This window comes from Loxodonta africana, chromosome 9 (assembly GCF_030014295.1).
Source record: "Loxodonta africana isolate mLoxAfr1 chromosome 9, mLoxAfr1.hap2, whole genome shotgun sequence".
NCBI lineage: Eukaryota > Metazoa > Chordata > Mammalia > Proboscidea > Elephantidae > Loxodonta > Loxodonta africana.
In genome coordinates this window covers 34,377,341-34,405,237 of record NC_087350.1, presented here as the reverse complement: position 1 = coordinate 34,405,237, position 27,897 = coordinate 34,377,341, and the positions used below count along the sequence as shown (strand labels likewise).

Genomic DNA, 27,897 nt, shown 5'->3' with positions numbered 1-27,897 from the left:
GGTATCCATAGGAATGAGCTCTTATGGACAGTGGAGAGACAGGGAGAGAGAGAGAGACTGGGATTGACGTGTTAAGAATACCATGCTGTCTGATCATTTGCATACAGATATGAGGTGCTGAGCTCTATAGAAGGAAGGATCTCTTCCAGAATCCGTAGGGCAGGCCTCCAGTCACAATGAATCATCACTATTTTAGCTGGCATTAACAGAGCCATGCGTTTGGCCTCCCAAGCACCAGACTGTATTTGGAACTGGTGGGATACTGAGAACAAATGGAAGGATAGAAGCAGGCTCCTCCTCTTCAGGGCTGCTGTATAGCACACTGCCTTTTGAGGCTGATCGTGTATCTTTCTTATACATTGTCTTTGCTTTGGGTTCTTTTGGATCATACAGAGAGCATACCCCAGGATGAATCTAGAAGTAGGTATGGTAAACCCAGGATTCTTATCCCATTTAGAGATGGAAGGCAGCTTGGAAATGGGAGATAGAAAGTTGGGGAGGACGAGGAAAACAAACCAATAACTGGCCACTAAGGTCTTTGGGGGCAAGTTAGAAAATATCTACCCTTATCTGGGAAACCCTGGTGGTGTAGTGGTTGAGTGCTACAGCTGCTAACAAAAAGGTCGGCAGTTCAAATCCACCAGGCACTCCTTGGAAACTCTATGGGACAGTTCTACTCTGACCTGTAGGGTCACTAGGAGTCAGAATTGACTCGACTGCAATGGGTTTTGTTTTTTGTTTTTTTTTTATTAAGTTTAAGGAAGGGACTAATTTCTGACAGAAAATTAATTGGCCTCTCAGAGGTGTCAAGTAAACAGGAAGAGAGAGCAGCTGCCCCAACTCGTCCCAGTTACTCTGTGTGTGGGATCCCTGCCCATTATTTATTGATTAGGATGGTTGTTTTCCATTATGGTTTGGGTTTGCTGTTTGAGCTCGTTTCCAAATAAATTGTGAACAAGTCCCTACCAGTAAGCATAGCAAGCTCAGCTAGAGATTCCTCAAAAATTGTATTCCTTATTAAAGCAAAATTTAGTGCACAAATTAGGTTTTCAGTTTGGAATCCTGCCCTCTGTTATGTGCCACAATTCACCTCATTTCATTTTTTTCTGGAATATTATGACACAGTGTTCATGATTGTGAAATTGTGACTTGGTGGATAGAGAAAGCACCTGTCTTCTAGGTCCCGATTTTTTGTGGGATGTAGGAACATCCCCTAATGCTTTCTCTTTAGTGGCCTATGGATTGGATTTTCTTTTCCTTCCTCTCTATTCAGAATTCTATGTTTCTGGAAAAGCAGTCTATTGGGACATTTCTGAATTAGCTGTGTTTTCGAAGCAAAGTCGTGTTTTTCATCTGTTAAACAACTTTTTCAAAGGTTTCTTGAACTTGGTGATTAAAATGATTCCAATCTCTGACCTCATGGGTAGTCAGTGTGAATTTGAAAAACCAAGTACTTGCTGGTTTGGGAAGGAAGAGCAGAATATAATGAGACATTGCTTTCATGATGAAGGGTTTACTGAATGGAGCTATTTCGATCCTTAATCTTCTCTTGGGACATCTTGGTCTTCATTTCTTCCTTTTTCAGTACTCCGAATAGCATGTGTCTGAACAAACAGAGACATTGAGTGCTGGGACAGATAGTACCTCAAGTGTACGCCCTTTCCTCACACAAACCAGATGAGCTGAGCCACTTCAGGCCAGCCCAAGAGTGCGTGCTCAGTTTCCTTTCTCCTCAATAAAAGAATGTCCAGAGCAGGGCCCCATCTTACTCTTCATTCTAATGCCCCCTACCCGCCATTGCCACCCAGCCAATTATGCAAAAGGGCCACAATTCTCCCAACTTTGCAGACAGAGGTTGTGATTTGGCCACAATTTGTTTCAGATGTTTCTTGTAGTTCATTCATTCATTCATTAACCATTTCTTCAGCCCCTAGTATATACCAGGCCCTGTGTAAAAAAAGGCCCTGTGTTAGGCCCTGGGAATTCAGAGATATAGTGGTACCCCAAGGGAGCTCACTGTTGAGGTCTACCGCAGTAGCTTTCAAGGATCTGAGGATATTTATAGTTTACAGTGTTTCTCAGTGTCGACGAGGAAAGCAAAGGAGAGGGAGGGTGTTCTATTATATTCCTCCTTCTCCATCTTCCTTCTCAAAAGGCTCAGGCCCACATTAATTTCTTTTCTTTTAAATTTAAAAAAATTTTATTTACAGCACAGCTGCAAAAATTTTACAGAGAATTCGTGTATACTTTTCCCAGAGTCCCCTAAATGTTGACATTTTATCACACTTTATCTTTTTTTTCTTTTTCTGTGTATACATATACACGTATGTGTTCACACACATATAAAACATACATATACATACACGTACACATATGTAGGTTGTTGGTGTAGTTTTAGGGTGCCGTCGAGTCGATTCCAACTCAGAGTGACCCCTGTGACACAGTACAACTGCCCCAGAGGGTATTCTTGGCTGTAATCTTTACAGAAGATTGCCAGGTCTTTCTTCCACAGAGCTGCTGGGTGGGTTTCAACCACCAATCTTTCGATTAGCAGGTGAGCTCATAACCATTGCACCATCAAGGCTCCTTATAGATATATAGGTATATCTATATAAATTATAAACTTTTTTTCTGAAAATTTAAGAGCAAATTGTGGACATGATGCCTTTTTACCTCTAACCCCCCAAAAAAGAAACCCGTTGCTGTTGAGGCAATTCCAACTCATAGTGCCCCTAAAGGACAGAGTAGACCTGCCCCATAGGGTTTCCAGGGAGCACCTGGTGGATTCAAACTGCCAGTCTTTTGGTTAGCAGCGGTAGCACTTAACCACTACGCCACCAGTGTTTCTTTTTACCTCTAAGTACTTCATATTTACCTCCACATGTCTGTCAGTTTGTCATACTGTGGGGGCTTGCGTGTTGCTGTGATGCTGGAAGCTATGCCACCGGTATTCAGATACCAGCAGGGTCACCTGTGGAGGACAGGTTTCAGCTGAGCTTCCAGACTAAGACAGACTGGGAAGAAGGATACGGCAGTCTACTTCTGAAAAGCATTAGCCAGTGAAAACGTTATGAATAGCAGCGGAACATTGCCTGATATAGTGCTGGAAGATGAGCCCCCCAAGTTAGAAGGCACTCAAAAGATGCTGGGGAAGAGCTGCCTCCTCAAAGTAGAGTTGACCTTAATGACGTGGTTGGAGTAAAGCTTTCGGGACCTTCATTTGCTGAAGTGGCATGACTCAAAATGAGAAGAAACAACTGCAAACATCCATTAATAATCAGAACCTGGAATATACGAACTATGAATCTAGGAAAATTGGAATTCCTCAAAAATGACCACTTCGTACCCACTCCCATTACCCATTACCGTCGAGTAGATTCCAACTGATAGATGAGTCACACCCACTAGGATGGCAATAATAAAAAAGACATAACATCGATATCCTAGGCATTAGTGAGCTGAAAAGGACTGGTATTGGCCATTTTGAATCGGACAATCATGTAGTCTACTATGCTGGGAATGATAACTCGAAGAGGAATGGTGTCGCATTCATCATCAAAAAGAATGTTTCAAGATCTATCCTGAAGTACAACGCTGTCAGTGATAGGATAATATCCCTACAGCTACAAGGAAGGCCAGTTAATACGACTATTATTTAAATTTACGCACCAACCACTAGGGCCAAAGATGAAGAAATAGAAGATTTTTATCAGCTGCTGCAGTCTGAAATTGATCGAACATGCAATCAAGATGCTTTGGTAATTACTGGTGATTTTAACGTGAAAGCTGGAAGCAAAGAAGAAGGATCGGTGATTGGAAAATATGGCCTTGGTGATAGAAACAATGCTGGAGATTGAATGATAGAAGTTTGCAAGACCAATGACTTCTTCATTGCAAATACCTTCTTTCACCAACATAAACGGCGAGTATACACATGGACCTTGCCAGATGGAACACACAGAAATCAAATTGACCACATTTGTGGAAACAGACGAGGGAAAAGCTCAATATCATCAGTCAGAACAAGGCCAGGGGCCCACTGTGGAACAGACCATCAGTTGCTCACATGCAAGTTCAAGCTGAAACTGAAGAAAATCGTAGTAAGTCCACAAGAGCCAAAATATGACCTTGAGTATATCCCACCTGAATTTAGAGACCATCTCCAGAACAGACTTGACACATTGAACACTGGTGACCGAAGACCAGACGAGTTGTGGAATGACATCAAGGACATCATACATGAAGAAAGCAAGAGGTTATTGAAAAGACAGGAAAGAAAGAAAAGACCAAGGTGGATGTCGGAGGAGACTCTGAAACTTGCTCTCGAATGTTGAGCAGCTAAAGCAAAAGGAAGAATTGACGAAGTAAAAGAGCTGAATTGAACAGAAGATTTCAAAGGGCCTCTCAAGAAGACAAAGTAAAGTATTATAATGACATGTGCAAAGAGCTGGAGACGGAAAACCAAAAGGGAAGAACATGCTCGGCGTTTCTCAAGCTGAAAGAACTGAAGAAAAAATTCAAGCCTCGAGTTGCAATAGTGAAGGATTCCATGGGGAAAATATTAAATGACACAGGAAGCATCAAAAGAAGATGGAAAGAATACACAGAGCATTATACCAAAAAGAATAAGTCGATATTCAACCATTTCAAGAGGTGGCATATGATCAGGAACCGATGGTACTGAAGGAGGAAGTCCAAGCTGCTCTGAAGGCATTGGCAAAAAACAAGGCTCCAGGAATTGAAGGAATATCAAATGAGATGTTTCAACAAACACATGCAGTGCTGGAGGTGCTCATTCGTCTATGCCAAGAAATATGGAAGACAGCTTCCTTGTCAACTGACGGGAAGAGATCCATATTTATGCCTATTCCCAAGAAAGGTGATCCAAACAAATGTGGAAATTATAGAGCAATATCATTAATATCACATTCAAGCAAAATTTTGCTGAAGATCATTCAAAAACGGCTGCAGCAGTATATCGACAGGGAACTGCCAGAAATTCAGGCCAGTTTCTGAAGAGGACTTGGAACCAGGGATATCATTGCTGTTGTCAGATGGATCCTGGCTGAAAGCAGAGAATACCAGAAGGATGTTTACCTGTCTTTTATTGACTATGCAAAGGCATTCGACTGTGTGGATCATAACAAACTATGGATAACATTGCGAAGAATGGGAATTCCAGAACACTTAATTGTGCTCCTGAGGAACCTTCACATAGATCAAGAGGCAGTTGTTTGGACAGAACAAGGGGATACTGATTGGTTTAAAGTCAGGAAAGGTGTGCGTCAGGGTTGTGTTCTTTCACCATACCTAGTTAATCTGTATGCTGAACAAATAATCCGAGAAGCTGGACTATATGAAGAAGAACTGGGCATCAGGATTGGAGGAAGACTCATTAACAACCTGCGTTATGCAGATGACACAACCTTGCTTACTGAAAGTGAAAAGGAATTGAAGCACTTACTAATGAAGTTCGAAGATCACAGCCTTCAATATGGACTGCATCTCAACATAGACAAACAGAAATCCTCACAACTGGACCAATGAGCAACATTATGATAAACGGAGAAAAGATTGAAGTTGTCAAGGATTTCATTTTACTTGGATCCGCAATCAACGGCCATGGAAGCAGCAGTCAAGAAATCAAAAGACGGATTGCACTGGGTAAATCTGCTGCGAGGGACCTCTTCAAAGTGTTGAAGAACAAAGATGTCAGCTTGAATACTAAGGTGCACCTGACCCAAGCTATGGTATTTTCAATCACATCATATGCATGTGAAAGCTGGACAATGAATAAGAAAGAGCAAAGAATTGATGCCTTTGAATTGTGGTGTTGGCAAAGAATATTGAATATACCATAGACTGTCAAAAGAACGAACAAATCTGTTTTGGAAGAAGTACAACCAGAGTGCTCCTTAGAAGCAAGGATGGCGAGACTGCATTTTACATACTTTGGACGTGTTGTCAGGAGGGATCAGTCTCTGGAGAAGGACATCATGCTTGGCAGAGTACAAGGTCAGTTGAAAAGAGGAAGACCCTCAATGAGGTGGATTGACCCAGTGGCTACAACAATGAGCACAAGCATAACGATTGTAAGGATGGCACCGGACCGGGCAGTGTTTCATTCGGTTGTGCATAGGGTCGCTATGAGCCGGAACCGACTGGGCGGCACCTAACAACAACAGCAACTTCATATTTAAACAAGAATGTTCTGTTATATTAACCATAGTACAATACTGAAAATCAGATGATAACAGTGATCCAATATCACTGTCTAATTTGCAGACTTCATTTAAATTTTGTCAGTTGTCTCTTTTCTAGATGGGATTACGTTTGGTTGTCCTGTCTTCCAAAGTCCCCTTTAATGTATAATACTTCCTTCAGTCTTTTGTTTTTCTTTCTCGTTTATTTTTTTTCCAGGTTTCAAACTTTTTGAAGAGTTTATATGCCAGTTATTTTGTAGAATCTCAAGTTGGTTGTGTCTGTCTCCTCATGATTAGATTCAGGTTTGGCAACAAGTTTTTTGGCAAGAATAGCAGAGAAGCTATGTGTCCTTCTCAGTGGGTGAAATCAGAAGGCACATGATGTGGACCTATTTCATTACTGATAATATTAACTCTGATCATCACCTTCTCACTAAAGGGAAAACTAAAACCAGTTGCCTTGACATTGAATCTGACTTATGGTAACCTCATGTGTGTAGGAGAAGAACTGCGCTCCATAATGTTTTCAATGGCTGATTTTTCAAAAGTAGATCGCCAGGCCTTTCTTTTGAGGTATACCTCGGTGGGCTTAACCCTCCAACCTTTTGGTTAGCAGCCAAGCATGTTAATGGTTTGTACCACCCAGGGACTCCTAGGTAATACAGGTCTCTTGCCTTTATGGTATTCTGTGATTCTATTAGCTCATAAACTAGGTAAACCAAACCAAACCCACTGCTGTCAAGTTGATTTCAACTCATAGTGACCCTATAAACTAGGTTGGTCAGTTTTATTCCTGTAATTGTTAGTTAGCAGGAAGAGGGATTCTGAAACTACTGGTATAGTTATAGTGCAGTCAAGTTTTGAGGAAAGTGTTGCTACAACCTCAGAGCAGCTGGCGCAGTAAGCTTTCCAATGTTCTTACCCAGAACTTTTTAATTTTTGCTGACCAACTTTTTTCCAAGAAATCTAAGCTAAATTTCAGAAACAATAGTCTGAGTTAATTAACATTCTTGGAAGCCTCTCACTAATTTGTTTATAAATCCTTGCCAGCCACAGACATGTTAGTCAAGGAGAGCGTTATCTGTAGGATTGCTTTGGGATAGAAGCCCTTTGTAGCCCTTTAGCTACCCATTTAGAACTGAGGTGGGGAACATGGTGGACAATCATTTTTTTTTCCTCATTTTTCTCCCCTGTAAGCAGAAACAGAAAAACCAGAATCTTTAGTTTCCTATTAGAGTAGGGCCTATTTGGCTTTAAAAAACAACAGCAAAAAAACAAAACTGAAACAAAAGAAAGCAAAAACTATAAAATTCCATTAAGTTAGCTACCCATGTCCTATCCATGATTACATAAGCACCAAAACCAAAAAACCAAACCCCTTGCCATCGAGTCGATTCCGACTCATAGCGACCCTATAGGACAGAGTAGAACTGCCCTGTAGAGTTTCCAAGGAGCGCCTGGCAGATTCAAACTGCTGACCTTTTTGCTAACAGCTGTGGCTCTTAACCACTATGCCACCAGGGTTTCCTATATAAGTACAGCTTCCTCTTTTTCTCATTCACTTTTATGGTGAAGATTCTGGCCTAACAATCTCTTATCTTTTCCAGTGCTTTTTCTATCTGGAAATCTACTAAGGGACTGTCTGTCTAGGGTAGAATTGCCTTTGAGGTCAGGGATGGGCTCTTCTCCCAAATTGTTTCTTCCTAAAGTTTACCTTCAGTCAGGCTGCCTTATTATGTGGACATGTATGACTACTCAGTTATGGGAATAATATTCATATGGTGTTTTTCATAGAATCACAGACTCCTTAGAATTAGAGTTGATTTAGTGATATCTCTTTCCTTCCCATCGTACTCCTAAAAGGAATTTTTTTCAGATCTGTTTGAGCATGTCCAGTGGCAGGGAGTTCCCTGATGGACAAGGCAAACATTTCTATTTTCGAAGAGATTTAACTTGTTGAGTCCTAATCTGCTTAGCTGTAATTTCTACCCATTGGATCTACTTTTGCCTTCTAGATCCTCTGTAAAACCAGTTGCTTTGCACTGATTCTGACTCATGGTGACCCTATTGTGTATCAGAGTAGGTCTATACTCCATAAGGTTTTCAATGACTGATTTTTTGGAAGTAGATTGCCAGGCCTTTCTTCCCAGGTGCCTCTGGGTAAACTTGAACATCTGTCCTTTTGGTGAGCAGTTCAGTGTGTTAACCATTTGCACCACTCAGGGACTTCTCCAGACCTATACCAAAAAACCAAAACCATTGCTACTGAGTCGATTCTGATTCATAGCGACCCTATACACAGTAGTAAATTGACTCCTACATGACAGCTCTTTAAATATTTGAAGCTTCCTTCTTCATTCTCCTGAATAAGCAACTGTTCTCCTGAAAATGTGGCCTAGAATTAAGTTCAAGGCTTTAGCTCCCAGAGATACCCAGTTTGCTACATTTATACATCGCTATTTCCTCTGGAGAGAATTTTAAAGCAGGGCAGTCAAGCATTGTACAAGGACACATAAAGAGGTGTGGGGAAAAGGACAGAAAGGGCAAAATGAAGCGGTGGGAGGTAGTCAGCAAGATTGGATAAAATCAGACCTAGGAGAGCAGAAAAGCCAGTTCAAGTTCTTCACTAACTCGTGTGGGTACCTCTCATGCCCAGTACTTGATTGTCAGATGACTGGAGTTTTCTCTTTTGCCTCAAGGTAACATACATGTGATGGAGTAACTAGAATAATAAGACCCCCTCACCAAACATAATGGCTGTGTTCCTGAAAAGTACAAGTCCACTTCTCACCTATCAAACCCCAATTCTCCATGGATTCACTTCGTAATTTCAGAATTGTTTTATCTTCACAGCTGATTGCTATATGATTGATCTATAGTGGCAGCCAGCACAGTCATCCCTGTCTTAAACTCAAAGATAAGCCATTTATAAGCAGTTTGCGTGTATCTGGATCTACTAAGAGAACTTCATAGGGGAGAAGCCTTCTTTAGTTAGAAATATATGCTCGGAAGATTTTCAGCCTAATCTACCCTGGCCCCCAAATATGAATCATGGTCATGCCTTTTCTCAAGTAATATTCCATTTGGCCTGGGGAACTTCAAAGTGAGTTTCTCCCTGAGTTCCAGTACTTCCTGTTCAGGCCAGTGTACTGTTTCCTCTCACCTAACCTGCCGTCGTGGCTTGTCCTCCTGCAAACTGTTTTCTTTGGCAGACTAATTTTCTGCTCTCTGGTTTTAAATGTGATAATGATTTAATGGATTGACTCTCTTTTGAGAAGTGCAGTTTTATAAGTGCAATAGAACATTCCTGGGCTTGTGGTCATGCAGCTGCATGGGATGGTCCAGGGAGTCGAAGTGTGTGGTTTTTGCTTCGTTTTTCTGCAGAACCCGAGTGGCTGTGTTCTCTCTGGCAGGTACCTAGGGCTTTGTGTTGTTGTTCAGCATGTGTCAGAAATAATGGGCATTTCACATTTACCTCTCTCTTGTCAGTCTCACCAGTGAGTGAAAGTAGTTACTAAGTATCTTGTGAATACCATGCATTCTCCAGAAACTGTGGGCTTGGATCCATTGATGAGCACAGGGCAGGAACACAGTGGGCCTTTTGGAAAGCCTGTCTTGTTCCTTATTTATCTCTTGTTCATCAGCTATGATACGACCCTTATTGCAAATTCCTTTCCTTGACTTTTGATAGTTTTTCTGCATCCTTGGAGATTCCTCTAGAATGCATACACTCTTATGAGACGCACTTTAGCTATAGGTTTGCAACCTTTGATACACTGATAGTGGCAAGATGTCTAGGATGTGGGAGAGCGGTGAGGAGGTGTGTGACTGCAGAATTCACCATGTTCTCCATCTCCCCTGTGCTTCTCTCTTGTTCCTAGTCAGGCATCTAGACTGTGAGAAACCAGAGAGTTAGATGGTACATCACTGAGATATCTGATGGGAAAGTTCTAGGTCAGGACCAGAACCCCCCTTAGAGATAGGAGTGGATTAAAAAAAAAAAAAAAGGTAAAAACAAAACAAATAAAAGGCTTTTTAGCTACTTTGGAAAGGTTGCCAGATTGTTGTTAGAGAGTACTTGGCAATATTTCATTTTGAAAGGTCATAAACTCACATGCCTATGGTGGTTGTGCAGGTAACAAGAATGAGCGAGATGGGCCAGATAAAACATAACTGGGCTTAGGGCAAAGCGTGGAATGCTTGCTGTAGGGTAAGGGAGCAGCTGCTACTTAGCTACAGCCAGTTGTCCTCACACTGGAGAGCTGGCTCGGGGTTGCCAATTCAAAAGAACCCGCCAAGTATGGATTTTTACATAAGCTTTCCCAATTTTGAACGTTGGCAACCAATTCAAAAGTTTTTGAATATCTTTGTGGGCCAAAGAAAACACATCTGAGGGACATCCTATTTGTTACCTCTCAAGTGAGGCTGTGTTGGGAGAAAGGGGGAGTAGGCAAGAAAGATGTCAGCACTCTCCTGATTTTGCTTGGCTCACCTGGACACCTGGTTTTAGTTCTATGGGTTATGCTCCAGTGTGTGGCTCAAATATGATTTCTTTCTCTGGGTCATAGTCTCTAAACTGGAATATGAATTTTTCTTAGCATAAATAATAGATTCAGATCTTTCAAGCTCTGAAGCAAGGGCTGCTGGTGGTGAGGAGAAAGGCGGTGGACTCATTATAGCTTCTCTTTGTGCTTTGCTCAGTTTTCCACTGACTGAGAGAAATGGCCTTAACAGGTTGGAGGAAAGGGATAAGTCAAGGTCATGGAGACTGGAGAAGAGAATGAATGGTAAATAACACTGATGGCAATAAAAATAGGAAGAGGGGTTTGATGAAGGGAGGATAGATTATGGATTTTGCATAAATCATTTTAGCCACTCAAAGGAAAGATATTAACTGTAAAATCTTTTTGTTTGTTTGTTTATGTGGTATTTCTAAGCTATCAGATATTGAAAAAGCAGGTGGTGAACCCAGAAAATGTAGGGTAATGACAACATTCGAATTTTCTGGGTAGATCTTGTTGCTGTTCTTAGGTGCCATCGAGTTGGTTCCCACTCATAGCAACCCTATGTACAACAGAACGAGACACCACCCAATCCTGTGGCATCCTTACAATCTTTATTATGCTTGAGCCCATTGTTGCATCCACCGTGTCAGTCCGTCTTGTTGAGGGTCTTCCTGTTTTTCACCGACCCTCTTAGGTTTTAAGAAAGGAATCGTGGAGCCACAGGTTCTGTTGAAATCTGGGTCAAGTTAGGATAAAATGAGTAAGCAAACCTGGGGAATTAGAGGAAACAGCAAAACAACAATGAAGACAAAACCGAAGTCATTTTAATTGTCTGGCTTTGAAGAGAAATCATAGTGATTTATGTATTCATGAATGCAAGAGTAAATAAGAAATCCGATTATAACATCACCATTGAAAAGACCTGATTTGTTCATAAGTGCTTGTGAATTTTGTTTCTGCGCTCAGTTCTCCCAAATGTAATCAGTTCTTAGAACATAAATGGAGGCAATATGGTGCCATAGAAAGAAATCTTTGGGTTCTAGTTCCTGCTTTAAATTTGGTAAGGTAAGCACTTAACTTCTCAGCCCATCGATTCTCTCCCATTTGAAGGTTCATAATTATTTTTGCATCTCCTCAGTATAATGCACTATGATGAATTGTGCACGTAAGGTTAAAAGTTTAGCTTAAATCCTTATAACAAAATAGTAAATAGCCATTAAACTCATATTGTAAGTCCGTAAATTCTGATAAACCCACTAAACCCGCTGCCATCGAGTCTATTCCAACTCATAGTGACCCTGTAGGACAGAGTAGAACTGTCCCATAGAGTTTCCAAGTAGCTCCTGGCAAATTTGAACAGCTGACCTCTTCGTTAGCAGCTATAGCACTTAACCACTACACCACCAGTGTTTAAGGAAAGATTTCCAAAATAATATATAAAGTACAAAAAGAACAGTATACCAAGAGCATATAAGCTGTGTTCCTGTTTATGTTTTAAAAAAAAAAAAAAAAAAACTTGTGCATATGTCTGTAGTTATATGTGGGATATGTTTGGGAGGCTACACAAACACTTAAAAATAACTCTTACTAGTTGTTCCCTTTCCACACTGTAAGATATTCCCCCCGCCCCCCACCATGTATAGTGAAACTGCTTTTGTTGAACTCAAGAATGCTTTGCTATTTCAACTCCAGGTGATGTATCTCTGTTCTCCTCTGACTCCAGCTTTCATTTGGAACGGGCAATCATTTGGTCCTTCTTGAAAACTTGGCTTTCTCAGCTTCTCTGACACTACCTTCTGCTGGTATTCTTTCCGCCTCTCCACCTGCACCTTCTCGGTCACCCTCAATGGTACCTCCCCTGGAAAGTTTAGAGAGCCCAGAGCTCAGCCCTGGTTCTGTTCTGCCTCTCTAGAGAATCTCATTCATTCCACTGCTTTAAAAACCATCTTTATGCTGGTGTCCTTCCTTCAAATGTGCATCTCTTACTCTCATCCTTCCCTTGATTTTCTGACTCATATACAAACACCTACTTAACATCTCTAGCTAGATGTCTAATAATCATCTAAAACATAAAGTGACAAATACAGAACTTTTAATTCCTACCCTTTACCATGGCCCTCAATTCTCTTCCTTCACAGTAAATAGCTCCATGATCCACCCAGTTGCTCAAAGCAGAAATTGAGCAGTCATTTTTGATTCCCCCTTTTACCGCATGCACCCATATCATACCATCAAGAGATCCTGTTGGCTCCACCTCTGTAATTCACTTCCTCTCCTGTGCTGCTGTCATCCCGGTTCACGTGGCCAACATCTTTTATCTGGGCCATAGCAATTGCCCCCAGTTACACTCTTGTTTTTCTTCGAGCATGCTCCACAGAGAGTAAGGTTTTAAAGATACAAACAGATCAAGTTTTTCACTGACTTCCCACTGCCCTTGGGATAAAATCCAGATATTTCATAATGATCTTTAAGGGTCCTCATGATCTGGTCCCATCCTACTTCCCTGAGCTAGTCTTTGAAATGGCCCCCCCCCCGCCCCCACTCATTGCATTTAGCTACGTTGCCTCTTTCTTTCCCTCAACACACACTGAGCTTTTTCCTTTATTGCCTTTGCCTGGAATATGTTTCCTTTGGTCTTTGCGTGATTGGTATCTTCTCATCCTTCCATTATCAAAGCTAGCGTTGCCTCCTTTGAAAGACCTTTTGTAATCACCCTTACTAGAGTTTTCCCTTAACCCTCATCCACCCACCTACTATGTAGCTTCAACGTGGGTATTCCTTCTGTGGTTCCTGTCTGAATCTGACACCATGCTGTTTATTTGGTTGTTGTTGGTTTTTTCCCTCCAGTGTGTAAGTGCAGGGAAGGCAGGAGCTCATGTATCTTCTTAACTATGATATTCCCATGACCTGGAACAATGTCTGGGACATAGAAATCTTTCAATCTATGAATGATTGAACGGATGACATTTTATAATTAGTTTTTACAGGGAAAAAATTTCCTGGGATGATAGTAATAAAGCTAGGAGCCACGATTTCTCTTTTTTCCCTAGAACTTTAATCATTTTATGGTGACTTATCACAGGCTCTCTGGATGGCATACACAGTTAAACACATGGCTGCTAACTTAAAGGTTGGTGGTTTGAACCCACCCAGAGGTGCCTTGGAAGAAAGGCCTGGTCATCTGCTTCCAAAAGATCACAGCCATGAAAACGTTGCGGAGCACAATTCTACTCTGAAACATATGGTTTTGCCTTGAGTCAGAACTGACTTGACAGCAATTAACAACAGCCACACGTTTTAGCACGAATATTGGTGCGGCCAGGTGGAGGGATAGTGTAGCTAAAGTGAAAGAGACTTGGACTGGATTGGGGATGTTTGGATTCTGCCCTCAGCTTTACTTCTAGCTCAGAGTTGCTATTAGCATGTCATTCCTCACTGAGCTTATTTCACTTGTAAGATCATGAAGCCGGCTAGATATTTTCTACTGTTCATTCCAAACCATTAATTACCATCTAATCAATGTCACTTGTGATTTTACTATCACTGTCCACGCTGCCTATCAGATATGCCCGTGTTGTATTCTCTGTTCTAGTTTCTTTCTAAACCTCTCCCTTCTATCTTTGTCTCCAGCACTTAGGATGTTTCTCGGCACAATCAGCTCTCCCCCTAGATTCTGTTTTGCCTGAAAGAGCTGATTTTGCAAATAGATTTGAGATTAACCTGGTTAATCTTGAGACAGAGCTAGACCTACTCAGCTATGCACATGATACATGAGGAACAAGTTACTTTGCTTCTGTATTGGCCCAGGACATCGTTCTCACTGATACAAGGGTATCATAATGAGAACAGTAAGTATTACTGCTGATGTTCATGGGCTTCCAGAAGAAGGCAGCACTGAATAGCAAGACATTGTACTTCATAGAATTCCTTCTAAAGAATTAAATATTTTGTGTTGGTCTTGGAGAAATGGACCACCTTCTAAAATAGCAACAACAAAATAAAACAAGTTTGAAAAAGCCCAGCCAGCCATGCATATTAGAAATTAGAAATATATTAGGAGAGTGAGAGTGGTGGTGACGTTGGCGGTGTTGGTGGAGATGGTGGGCAGGTGTGGGAGACAGAGGCCAGAAATAAAATCAAATAGATTTTATTTCTGGCCTTGTTTGTAATTGACTGGCAGGGAGTTTTTAAAGTGAAAATTTAAACTTTGTGCCATTTTTGCCTCCTAATTCAGATTTGTTTTTCATATTTTACTTCTCTCAAGTGTGTCGTCAAAATGGCGTCCTAAGGATGGACGGGGTTAGTGAAGATTGTCAGTGGATGTGGATGTGCTTTTTTTTTTTTTTTTTTAAATCTCTTGGTGAAACTAAGCAAGCTTTCTCACACCTGAATTGGCAGGCTCTGTACACCTAACCCTTCAACCTCTGTAATAGATGTGTGTGTGTGTGTGTGTTTGTGAGGGGGTGCTACTACAGCTAACCTTCTGGGAGCTGCCCCACTTAGAGCATTTTAAACAAAAGCATCTATTTAGCAGCCGTCTGGTCAACTGTCAGCTTTCAGATTGGATGATTACAGGCAAAGTGACACCATTTGAAGATTTATAGTTTTGGCGAATTTTTATAAGCACGGTAGTGGTCGCACCGTCCCTTCTCAGGAGAAAGTTTTAACTCCACAGGCATATGTTCTAACCAGTAGTTAGTATTAACTGAAAGGAACAGGGTCAGAAGTCCAGCTTGGCACTATATCTGAGACTGCTGAATTACCCCGAGAGGGCAAAGGCTCCAAGTGTAGACTTAAATGAAGATAACACAATGAATCACCAGGATATAAAGCTGGTCTTTTCCAATTTCATGACTTTCTGGCTCAGACTTTGGGAACACTGGGATTACATCATTGAGATTACAGTTTAAAGACAGTTTCCCCCTTTGCCCTGGTTTCAGCACCCGGCATTATGAGTTAGTACAGTGGCAGGAAATTACGAACTTATCTTACACGAGTTGGTTCTCTCTTAGGATCAGTGGATAAGTAGAGTCCTGTCATCAGCCTCGCGTGTCCCGTTCAAGCTTGTAGTTGAGCAAACCCCGTGAAGAGATAGGACAGCACTGCATCTGTGGCATCATGGACAGGCTTTGAGTCTGAGTGATTTGTTCTTTGACTAGAAAGAATATCCCACTAGAAAAATAATAGCCCCTCCCCCCCTTTTTTACTGCACGTTATTATTTTTTTTAATGCTTTAAAAATCTTTGTATTAAGTACATATTTTAATTCTTTAGAATTGATTTTCCCAACATTTTATTATAACAATTTTCAAACATACAGAGAGATTGAAAGGATTTAAAGTGAACACCCCTCCACTTAGCACCTAAATTCTACCAGTAACGTTTTACATATGCCCTTTTTCACTAATCTGTGCCCCTACCCATCTCTGTCCATCCACTGAGTCATGTTAATTTTTGATGCATTTCAAAGGCAATTGCAGAGATCAGTTTTCTTCCCCCTAAATACTTGAGCGTGTATTCAGAATCATTCAGCATACCATATTTGCTGACATTTTTTCCTTTTTAATGTAAAATTTACATACTCTGAAATGCACAAGTCTGAAGTTTATAATCTTTTGAGTTTTGACAAATGCATAGTAGCCTGAATTCCTACCAAGATAGTATTACCATCACCCCAGGTTTCCCTCAACCCCCTTCCCAGTCACTTGTCTCCCCCCAGAGGCAATCATTTTTTTTTTTTAGAGGCAATCATAGTTTTGTTTTTTCCACCATAAATTTTAGTTTGAATAGCACATTTTGTAAAAAAAATTTTAAATGAAGTTATAATTTACATGCTGTAAAATTTATCCTTCTTAGTGTACAGCTCTACAAGTTTTGACAAATGTATATAGTTGTGTAACCAACACGTGATCAAGATGTAGAAAAGTTCCATTACCTCTGAATACTCCTCTGGATTCCTGTATAGTAAGCCACCTCCAGAGCCCCAGCCTCTGGCTACCACTGACCTGTTTTCTGACCCTATAGTTTTGCCTTTTCTAGAATGGCATATGAATAGACTAATATAGTATATAGGCTCTGGCATCTGGATTCTTTCACTTAGCATAATGCATTTGAGACTCATCCATGAGGTTGTGTATATCTGCAGTTTATTCCTTTTTATTGCTGAATAGTATTCAATTATATGAATGTATCATGGTTTGTTTGTTCATTCACCAATTGGAGGACATTTTTAGGATTGTTTTGGCTTTTGATGATTATGAATAAAGCTGCTGTCAACTGAATGACATGTGTTTTAAGGCAGGTATGAGGTCGATCTGTACTATCCCACTTTGCTGTTTAAGGAAGCCTGGTGGTGCAGTGGTTAAAGTCATTGCTAACTGAAAGGTCTGTAGTTCAAAACCACCCGTGGCTCTGCAGGAGAAAAATAGGGCATTCTGCTTCTGTAGCGACTGACAGCCTTGGGAACTCTATGGGGTCGCTATGAGTCGGAATCAACTTGGCAGCAGTGGGTTTGGGGTTTATTTATTTATTTATTTTTGCTTTGGTGTTTATTTGTAAATTCCTCCAACTCATTATCAAATAAAATACAAATGCACAATCACAAGTTCCTAGGGGTGTGGATTGGAAGAAAATTGTTCAGTTATTTTGCTCCTATGAAATCTCCACCTTATAAAAACCAGGCGGACAATATACATTGCATTACATTTTGCATTTTGACTCTGGAACCTGAAAAAAAAAAGTATTCCTTGCTTGAGTTTCATGGTCTAAATGGTCTATCTCGTGGGTGATATTTTTCAAGTGGGTTTGGATCATTTTTCTTTCCTGGGCAGGACACATGTTTTAATTTTCCAGTCTCCTCTGAGAAGCAACTATGTATAAACCGCCTTTGTGCTCCGAGCACCGAGGAATGTAGGTATTGGTGATGATTTGATGGTAAGGAAGCAAGAAAAGCAAGATGAGGGAAGAGGGATAATGGAGGAGAGGCAAGCTCCAGGGAACGGTAGCAACCACCAATAAATATTTTACCAGGTTGCTAGGTGGTAGTGGTTACACCAGGTCAAGTTGCTTAACAGTCAGGTTGATGCAGGGTTTAGTTAGCTGAGACACTGATGAGGAGATGAATTTCACCATAGGATTGTGGCTTTGTTTTGGCCAGAGATCCCGTGCCAAATATGAGAAGCTGCTGCTTGGCCAGGTGCCTATTGGGAAGAAACCTGCTTGTTTCTTCTTGCTTCCTGCATTTTCTGTGAAAGCAGAAACAATTTGGTAGTTTTATTTACATGCATATGGGGGCATTGGTGGTTCAGTGGTAGAATTCTTGCCTTTCATGCGGGAGTTCTTGTTGGGAGTTCTTGCTATTGAGTTGACTCCAACTCATAGAGACCTTATGTATAATAGAATGAAACATTACCCACTCCTGCACCATCCTCACAATTGTTGCTCTGTTTGAGTCCATTGTTGTAGCCACTGTGTTAATCCATCTCACAGATGATCTCCATCTTCTTTGCCAAGACCTGTGTTCAATTCTCGGCCAATGCACCTCACGCGGCCACTGCCCCCCTATCATTGGATGCTTGCATGTTGCTATGATGCTGATCAAGTTTCAATGGAGCTTCTAGACTAAGATGGATGAGGAAGACGGGACTGGCCATCTACTTCTGAAAATCAGCCCATGAAAATCCTATAGCTCACATTGGTCCCATCTGTAACCAACCAATCATGGGAATGGAACAGGAGTGCCGTTTTGATCCATTGTGCATGAGGTTGTTGTGAATCAGGGGCAGACTCAACTGCCAGCAACAGCAACAACATTTACATGCGTGTGTGCGCGTATGTGTACATGTGTGTGTTTAATGAAATTAGAGATAGCAAAAAAAGTACTTTCTTTATTAATTTATTCATTTAATTATTCAGCAAGAAGGTATTAAGAATCTATCAAATTCCCATGCTTTGGAAACTCTTAAGTCAGAATAATTGGACTCTAGTAAAAGCAGAAAAGATCAGTATGTGGTTTTGCCTCTGTTACAAGAGTTAAGAGTAGAGATGCAATTTTACGTATCACCCTCGATAAGGTCCTGTGGGGCAGCTTCCCACCCCTCTTCATATCTTGAAGCAGTAATTTGGACTTTGAGCTAAGAATCAAGAAGGAAAAGGTGTTATCATAGAAAAATGCATTTAGCATTCATATTGGAAGGTGTTAAACTGAAAAAATAGGAATAGAAGGACATTCTCGGCCATCTGAATAGGTTAATAATTGGTGAATCTTTGTGCGGCTAAACAGTACATGGAAACATAGAAAACCAAGTGGCTTAGCAAACATACCTGGCATCTCATTTCTAGAAATAGGCCTATTTTTCCCCCATGTAGAGCTTGTACATGGTTTAGGAGATTATCATCAGGGAAACATTTTTCTTTATAGGTATATTATTGCTTAGATTAGGTTCATCAGTCACTTTTAACACTTAAATAACATCAATCATCTGTCTTTGTGTTTGTAAACTTCCATGGTGGCTGTGAATTTACAAGCATCTAAGTTGGTTAAGGAACCTTCTGGGAGGGAAGAGAAAGGCATCCTTGAATATCTGCCTCGCCCACTTCTCTTATTAGAAGAAGCTGATGAAGCGCTCAGGAAAACACTGCGGTACTTTATCCTTATTATAAGGATAGCTTTGTTACAAAGTTATTGAGTTACAGTGCCTTGGCTTCTTTCGAGATCAAATTTAGTCATAATTGCAGCTGTTACAATGGCAATTTGTTACACTTAAAATACTTGGCTCTCCCAAAAGTCAGTATTAAAGAGAGTGAAGTGGGAGTTTGGCTGCTTGGATCCAATGGATTTAGACCTCCTGAGAACCAAAGGGAAATACATGCCTACACTATGGAAGCTTCCACCAGCCAAACCAGGCCAGCACAGGGGAAGGATGGCCTGAAAAGCTGCTCTATCCTTTTGGTTTAGGGCTTTCTCTGTGGAAGGCCAGGTCTGTGTAATACTCACCAAAGAGAAAGGACAATTATGGCAAAGCACCTAAGATGTTACTTTGTAGTGGTTGCCTACACTTCTCTGAGATGCTATCTGTTAGCACATTCTATCTGAATGGAGACACTGAACTTCTGGTAAGGGTGAAGGAAAAAAATTGGAAATGGATAATGGTGACAATTATACAACATAATGAACACAGTGTCACTGAATTGTTCAAGAGAAGAATGTAGAAATGGCACATGCTTTGTCATCTACATACATTTTGTCGTTGATTCTGACTCATGGTGACCCCATGTGTGCAGAGTGGGACTGCTCCACAGGATTTCCAAGGCCGTGACTTTTTGGAAGCAGATCACCAGGCCTGTCTTCCAAGGTACCTCTGGGTGGGTACCAACTTTTTGGCTAGCAGTCAAGCTCTTAACTGTTTATGCCACCCAGCTGTGTTTTATACCACAATTAAAAAAAAAATTAAACAACCTTAAAAAAAATGAACCATGAAATGTATTTCTTTTCTTATAGATATCTTCCTTTAAAAATGGCTTGGAAATGTTTTAGGTTCTACACTAAATATTGACTGTGCTAATGAAAATCTCCATTTTTATGGTTCATAGTAATTCAAAATATATCGTTTGAAGGGGAAACTAGTATTTATCAAGCACCTACTCTTTGCTGGGCAGTGTGCTGTGCACCTCACAGCCATTCTGTCATTTGATGTTCTTGACATACCTTTGAAGAAGGTGTACTTCTTTTCCTGTAACTGAGTTCAGAGAGGTTAGGTAACAGAGTGTTTGCTGTTTTCACTAAACCATGCTATCTCCTGCATCTGTTGCATCTGTTTTTCTTCTCTCTGGCAAAGGTAAAAAGTAGGAGTGTAAAACGTAGCAATTAAAAAAGATTAACATTACTTTAGAATGGAACTGTCAGGAGTGGCTGAAAAGTCAGCTTCTCTCTCCCACTTTTTAAGCTCCCTCTCACCAACACATGTACTTTAAAATCGTTTTTAATGATTTAAGTAATTTTCAACAGCTGAAGACACTGAAGCTTGAGTTTTAAACAGTAGCTTCCAATTAATTGCAGTTATAATAAATTAGATGCAGGGTACCAATAAGAATAACAATAATAATTTACTTCTGGGATGCTTAGTAGGTGTCAGATTCTAAGTGCTTTATATAATATTAACTCATTGTTTCTCAACCTTTTTCCTTATTATTGTCTGCCTAGGGAGAAAAATCAAATTTAATTTAATTAAGTTCAACTTAAATTCACTTTCTCCATAATGGATAATAAGGAATATGATTTTGTCTGATAGAGTAAGCTGTCGAGGGCCACAAACCATTCTAATATCTAAAATTCTTCTCCCTTCCCCCAGAACCAGTTTTTATCCCCTTGAGGGCAACATCACCCCAGGTGAGAATATATTACTGAGTCAAATCATTCAGTGCTCTTTACAACCCTGAGAGGTAGCTGCTATTAGTCTGCACATTTTACAGATAAGAAAACAAAGGCCCTGAGAGGTTAAGTAACTAGATCAAAGAATAGTTAGTAAGTAGGTAAAACTTCCCATCTTGTACACTCTTAACCACTACATTACATTGCATCTAATTCTTCGGTCATTAATACCACCTACAGTCTAATCTTTGGTAGCAGTATGAATGAGCGTGTCAGAGTTGCCTTGTTTGTTACCTTCTGGTTAACACACATTTGAATTCTGGCCTTGGCATACTTAGTAATTCTCAGCATGAGCAGGTACTCTGCCTGAGCCTTTTACTAAGCTATGAGTCAGAATCGACTCGACGGCACTGGGTAGTTTACTGGGGTCATATATATTATCTAATTTAATCTTCTTGATAACTTGTAGGATCAGCTTTATTACCCTCATAGATAAATCAGGGAAGAACTACCAGGTTAGGAAACCTGCTCAAGGCCACAGGGCTAGGAAGTTACTGAACTAGACAACCAGTCCAGATTGGTTCTATTGCAAAACTCATGTATGCCCATGACCACTTCCCAGATAATGCCAGCAGAACCTCTGAGTGGGCTTTCAGCATCTCATCACACATCTGACCGATGTATTAACATCATTCACATTTTTTTTGAAATAATTCTAGATTCATGGACAAAATAGAGTAACTCAAATTTACCCCCAGCAAAATCTAAAAGACTTATGGAAAGAGTTGTGCATGATTTAGGGTACAAACTCAGTAGAGGTATTGGAGCCCTAGCTAGAAGACACTGCTGCCTGACATCAATTAGACAGGAAGATAAAATATCTTGGGACTTGGGCAGGATTACAAAATAGGTCCAGTTTTTTCCTGGTAGCCTCTTGCGCTCTCTGTCTTTGTCTCTCTCTCTCATCAGTCTCTTCTTTCTCTCCCCTTTGTTTACCTCCTTTTGTTCTCAACGTCCTCTGTTATCTTCCTTAGCACTTCTCAGACTGACTCTCTGGCCAATAATAGCTTAAAGTACTATTTCTTCCCAGAGGATTTCCAATTTGGCAGAAATTGAGGTTTAGGGGATAAAATATTAAGGATGACATTTTAGGCGCTGGCCTGTGGTAGGGAAATTCATCAGAGCCCTTGGAATCCTTGGGATAGCAGTTCCCTGCTGACTCACTCATAGGCCTGTTTCTCAGGTTATAAATCAGAGGAAGAGAGAGGGTTGGGTTCATGGGGTTTGCTATATCCCCACCTTTTTAAAGATTTGAGCCCACGTTCTTCTTATTATGCCTTGTTTTTAACCAGATCCTGATTTAGTCCTGGCAGAAGGGTGATCATTTGATGGCTTCTGCCCTTGGCTCCTCAGGGTATTTATGTGGGTGGTCTCGCGTGCCTTAGTTTCTCCATCTGTTTTAGTGGAAAAGATTGTAACATTCTTGGAGATCACTGAATGGAATGTGCTGTATAAATACTAGGCAGTGTTGTTATAATAAATAGCAAATTAGTGACTCTTGCCTACATTTTCTACACTTGATGACTTGTGGGTATACCAAAGAATGAGAAATTGTTGCTAGGAAAAAAAAATTTTTTTTCTTCCTATTTTCTGACAAAAACAGCAGTTTAGGATTTTGGTTACCCTCTGTTGAGAATCACAGTTCTGCCTGTCTCAGTGAAGGCTGAAATGGTGGGTGCGGTAGGACCTGGAATCGTCCGAATTAGCTCGTTTGTTAATATCCGCCTCAAGGGTTCTAACCTGTGTGTGTAGCTTTTTTTTTTTTTGTCTAATTCTAATTTTTTTACACATCTTTTTTTTTTTTTAATTTAGAATATCTTATTCAAATACGCTGCAGTGTTACTATTAACATTTCCTGTTAGCCAAGAAGAGAAGATGAGACTGTCTCAGTTTTAATAGTCTGGCTTCCTAATTAATGGAAAAAATCATGTAGGTATAGAGTGCAGTTGCTTTCTAGTAGTTGTAAGGCACGACCGTTTCTTTTAGGTAATTCTGTTTTGAGAGATCCCGTTCTCATTTAGTGTTACACCAAGGATCCAGGGCTGAGCCAACAGATCCTCTCTTTTACCCAAGAGTGGTGGTTTATGAAACAGAGAAAAAAGCAGTGGACTTGGAACCCTAAATCGTGCATCTCTGATTTGTCCCCATCTAGCTGTAAAAAAAAATAATAATTTTTTTTCTAGCTGTGTGTAGCCATTTATCAGGAGCATAATATCTGCCCTTGTCTAACTGGGTTGCATAAAGCTCAAATGAGATTTCAAACTGCTTTGTAAACTTGAAAAGATTATGCAAAAATAATGCATTAGGAACAGTAAGATTTAAGGTCTACATTGGGGCAAAACTACTTAGTTTTATAAGATGACTGAGTGAGAACAATCCCCTGAAATAGGCCTAGAACACGTTGAGCCTTTGACCCAGTTCAGGCTCAGTGACGCTATGGGCGTGATGTTTACTAACCCCTATCCCAGTTGGAATAGACTGGAGTTCAAGGGTTGAGAATGAAGCTAGTTTATTAGGACATTTGGCTGTATGTACTTAACAGTGGTTTACCCTAATAATAAACAACAGTTGGAAGAAATTCTTTTTTTTTTTTCTGAGAAAGTGCATAACCTTGGACTGGGTAGCTTGAGGGCAGCTTAGTTCAGGGGAAGGGCATGAGCTTTAGACACCAAAGAGCTGTGTTCAGGACCCTGGCCTCCTATGTATGTGTGATTCATGAGCTTGACACTTTCTGGGCCTCGGTTTCCTCTGTCTTGCAGGGTTGTTTTGGATTAGATGAGATAAGGCACATGGCATTTTCTTCCCATAGAGGTCTCCAGGCCCTTGATTTGGAATGAGTAGCACTAATTCTGTCCCTGGAGCCCTGGTGGCACAGTGATTAAGAGCTACAGCTGCTAACCAAAAGGCCAGCAGTTCAAATTCATCAGTTGCTCCTTGGAAACCCTGTGGGGCAGTTCTACTCTATCCTATAGGGTCGCTAGGAGTCAGAATTGACTCAACAGCAGTGAGTTTGTTTTTGGTTTAATTCTGTCTCTAGCTTTCATGGGTTTTTGTTTTTCTAGCTTTCATTGACACTGGGCATTTGGGCAATTATTTGACTTTCTAAGCCCACGTTTCCTTCTGTGTAACATAGAAATGATAGCAAAAAAGCTCATAGGAGTGTCAAGGTTACAGAGGTAATATAAAAGACACTTCAAAGCAGTATATTCACTCATTCATTCAATCACTGAACACTACCACATGTACTCTGGATTTCTCCAAAAAGAGTTAGCAATTTAGGAGGTAGGCAGACATGGAATTTGATAGACATGGAATTAGGGCATAGTTGGTCCTCCGTGGGCAGTGTGTTCATGTTACAGAGGGAGCGTTGAGAAAAGTGTGTAATAGTTTGGGGAATCTGGAATATCTTCCTAAAGAGGAAAGCCCTTCAGGAATAGAAGTTTGCCTGCGGAGAAGGGAATCAAGGTGACACAAGGACATTCAAAGGAAAAAGATTGGCAAAAGTTTCGGATATAGGACAGAAAATGGCATTATGTAGTCCACGTTTCATTTTGATTTGACCTTAGGGGTGTGGTGTGTGTGGATATGTGTGTGTGTGTGTCTGTATGTGTGTGTGTGTGTCTGTGTGGGTGAGATGGGGGGGTGGAGGTGGGGAGGACATGTCGGGTGAGGAGGGATAGGGGAAGATACTCCAGGAACCAGGTCATGAAGGACAGCTTACTCCATGCTGAAGGGCTTGAACTTCGTCTGGCATGAGCTGAGGTGTTGTATTATATATATGAGACTAGAGAATATCCTGTTCTTGTTAAAAGACAATGCTTCTGAGCCACCATAAACTGCTCGTGCAATTTTACATTTTCACGCCAACCGGAGAAAGATTTGCACTAACCTAGTGGACTCGATGACAATGGGTTAGTTAACTTCTTGCCCAGTGCCCCAGTCACAGCAGTTGTACACATTCAAGTGGTGACCAGACTCGGGACCAACTCTGTGGCGATGGCATAAATTGAGATTTTTGCCGAGTGAAGCTTAAGAATACTTATTGGAGTCAACTATGCAACCTTGGTCACATTTGCAGCAATAAACATTCAACTTAAAAGATTATTTATTGGACACTGACTGCGTGCCGGGCACAGTGGTATGCTAAGAGTAAGGGAGAAATAGAATGAATAAGATATGGTTAAAGGCTTCATAATGACAATAGCTGCCTTTTGTTGAGTGATCGTTATGGGTTTGGCATGGTTTTAAAGAGTTTTACTCATATTTAACTTAAACCTTCCAAAGCCCCCTAAGGGGAGTGTTGGAATCTTGTTCGATATATAACAGAATAAACAACTTTCTACCCACAGCTTTTTTGGAGAGGAGCTAGGATTCAGATTTGTATGTCCAACACCAAAGACCATGCATGTAATCTGCCTTTTGGTCTATGATGGACAAATATACCTACAGGACTAACTATACATATGGAATGCAGTAATGTACACCTGTGGGGTTGCCATGAGTTGGAATCAACTTGACAGCAACTGGGGGCGGGAAGGGGGAGATTATATATGAGGTGAAGATATATATGTGAAGGGGGCTGTAGGAAATAACATAGGCTATAATTAGGGCCTTTTTCCATTGTAAAATAAAAATAAAGCTGTTTATTATTATTATTGTACTTTAGGTGAAGACTTACAGAACAAACCATCTTCTCATTACACAGTTAGTACACATATTGTTTTGTGACATTGGTTACCAACCCTATAACACCTCATCACTCTCCCTTCTCGACCTTGGGTTCCCTTTCCTGTCCCCTCCTGCCTTCCAGTCCTCGCCCCCAGCTGGTGTGCCCCTTAGAGTCTTGTTTTGTTTTATGGGCCTGTCTAATTTTTCGCTGAAGGGTGAACCTCAGGAGTGACTTTGTTGCTGAGCTGAAAGGGTGTCCAGGGGTACCCTTTCTCCAGACTGGTTTCTCTAGTCTCTGTCAGGCCAGTAAGTCTGGTCTTTTTTTGTGAGTTAGAATTTTGTTCTACATTTTTCTCCAGCTCTGTCTGCGGCCCTCTATTGTGATCCCTGTCAGGGCAGTCAGTGGTGGTAGCCTGGCACCATCTAGTTGTACTAGACTCAGTCTGGTGGAAGCTGTGGTACTTGTGGTCCATTAGTCCTTTGGACTAATCTTTCCCTTGTGTCTTTAGTTTTCTTCATTCTCCCTTGAAAATAAAATTTTCTTGACATTTCTTTCTTCTTTGACCTATATTTCTTAAATCATAGCTCAGAAGAATCAATCAGAGCAAGACCCACATTTTACCAAGTGGAGAGTTGAAGGGGAAATAAAGTGGTGGGAAGGAGTAGGATTACTTTGAAACATTCGGAGGTGAGGTCAGCTCAGTAATCTAGACTTCTGAAGGAGTGATCTCTTAAGCTCTGCAAGCAGCTGATCATTCAAAGGAGATGGAAAAATCAAGTCAATAGAGGGAAACTGTCTGAGAAAGAAATTAATTCTAATGTTTAGGGAAACAAGAAGGAATATGATCATGGAGGAAATGCTTGAATGATTAAGAAAAGACAACAGAAGAACAAAAGGGAATTTGAAATGCCAAAGATTGTAAATCTTGTTGCTATAAAGGCCAGTTTAAGTTTTTATATATCGCAGGGTTGTGCTGGTGTATTAGTCTCCAAAATTCTATTTATGGAAGAGAAGGCAGCCAAAGGTGAGTATCAGTCATCCCTGGGGCTCTAGCCATGCTCTCGGCTCCCTCACATTCAACAGCTGTTTTCTGAGTGCCTTCTAGGAACTCAGTTCCCTGAGAGGTTCACAGTAAATTGTAACCTTGCAGAATTTTGAGAGTGAAATGGATGCAGATGACACCAGGACAACAGGCTTAAACTGCATTTTCGTGGTCAAACAGGGACATCTAGTCACTCTGTTCATTGATGAAGAAAGCTTGCTCCAACCCCAACGAGTTGGCTGGCCTGTAAGGGAAACTGAAACATATTTCAGTCACAATGAAAGGGGGAATGTGGTCAAGTGCCAGAGGACCACTTCTTCCTAATCAAACAAAAGAGCTGTGTGACTTCACGGTGTCCCTGATTGCACTAGTTACTGAGTGGCAGATAGGCAAGGTCCTCATCCTCAAGTTCCTTACATTCTGTTTGCTGCTGAAATGAATAAAGTCCTTGTGATTGAGCTGAGCCTGAAGTCCAGGCCTCCAAACTCCATCTGGCGCCTCTTAGGCAGCCTTATCTCCCACCCGTGGCATAGAGCATGGGCTGGTGTACCCCTACACGGAAATGGTACAAGACTGCACTGACTTGCTACGAAGTGATTCAACTTCAGAGGAAATCCAAGGAATTTAAGGCCTTTTAATAGATTGATAGTAGAACTGCCCCAAAGGGCTTCCAAGGCTGTAAATCTTTTTCCGGAAGCAGACTGCCACATCATTCTCCCACAGAACGGCTGGTGGGTTCCAACTGCCAACCTTTTGGTTAACAGCCAAGTGCTTAACCACTGTGCCACCAGGGCTTCTAAACCCATTGCCATCCAGTCTATTCCGACTCATAGCAACGCTACTGGACAGAATAGAACTGCCCCATAGGGTTTTCAAGGCCGTAAACTTTATAGAAGCAGACTGCCACCTCTTTCTCCCAGAGTTGCTGGTGGGTTTGAACCACTGACCTTTTGCTTAGCAACCTAGTGCTTAACCACTCTGTCCTTGCAGGCCAGTCAACTCCTTGGGGTTGGAGCACTGGGGGGATACCCTAATGGCACGGTGGTTAAA

The 27,897-nt window shown here is 41.0% G+C and overlaps 1 protein-coding gene across 2 annotated transcripts in view; it reads left to right on the top strand.

Moving 5' to 3' along the window:
• Positions 1-27,897, top strand: part of PCSK5 (proprotein convertase subtilisin/kexin type 5) — a 492,211-nt gene that overhangs the window by 45,973 nt on the left and 418,341 nt on the right. The window lies entirely within an intron of this gene.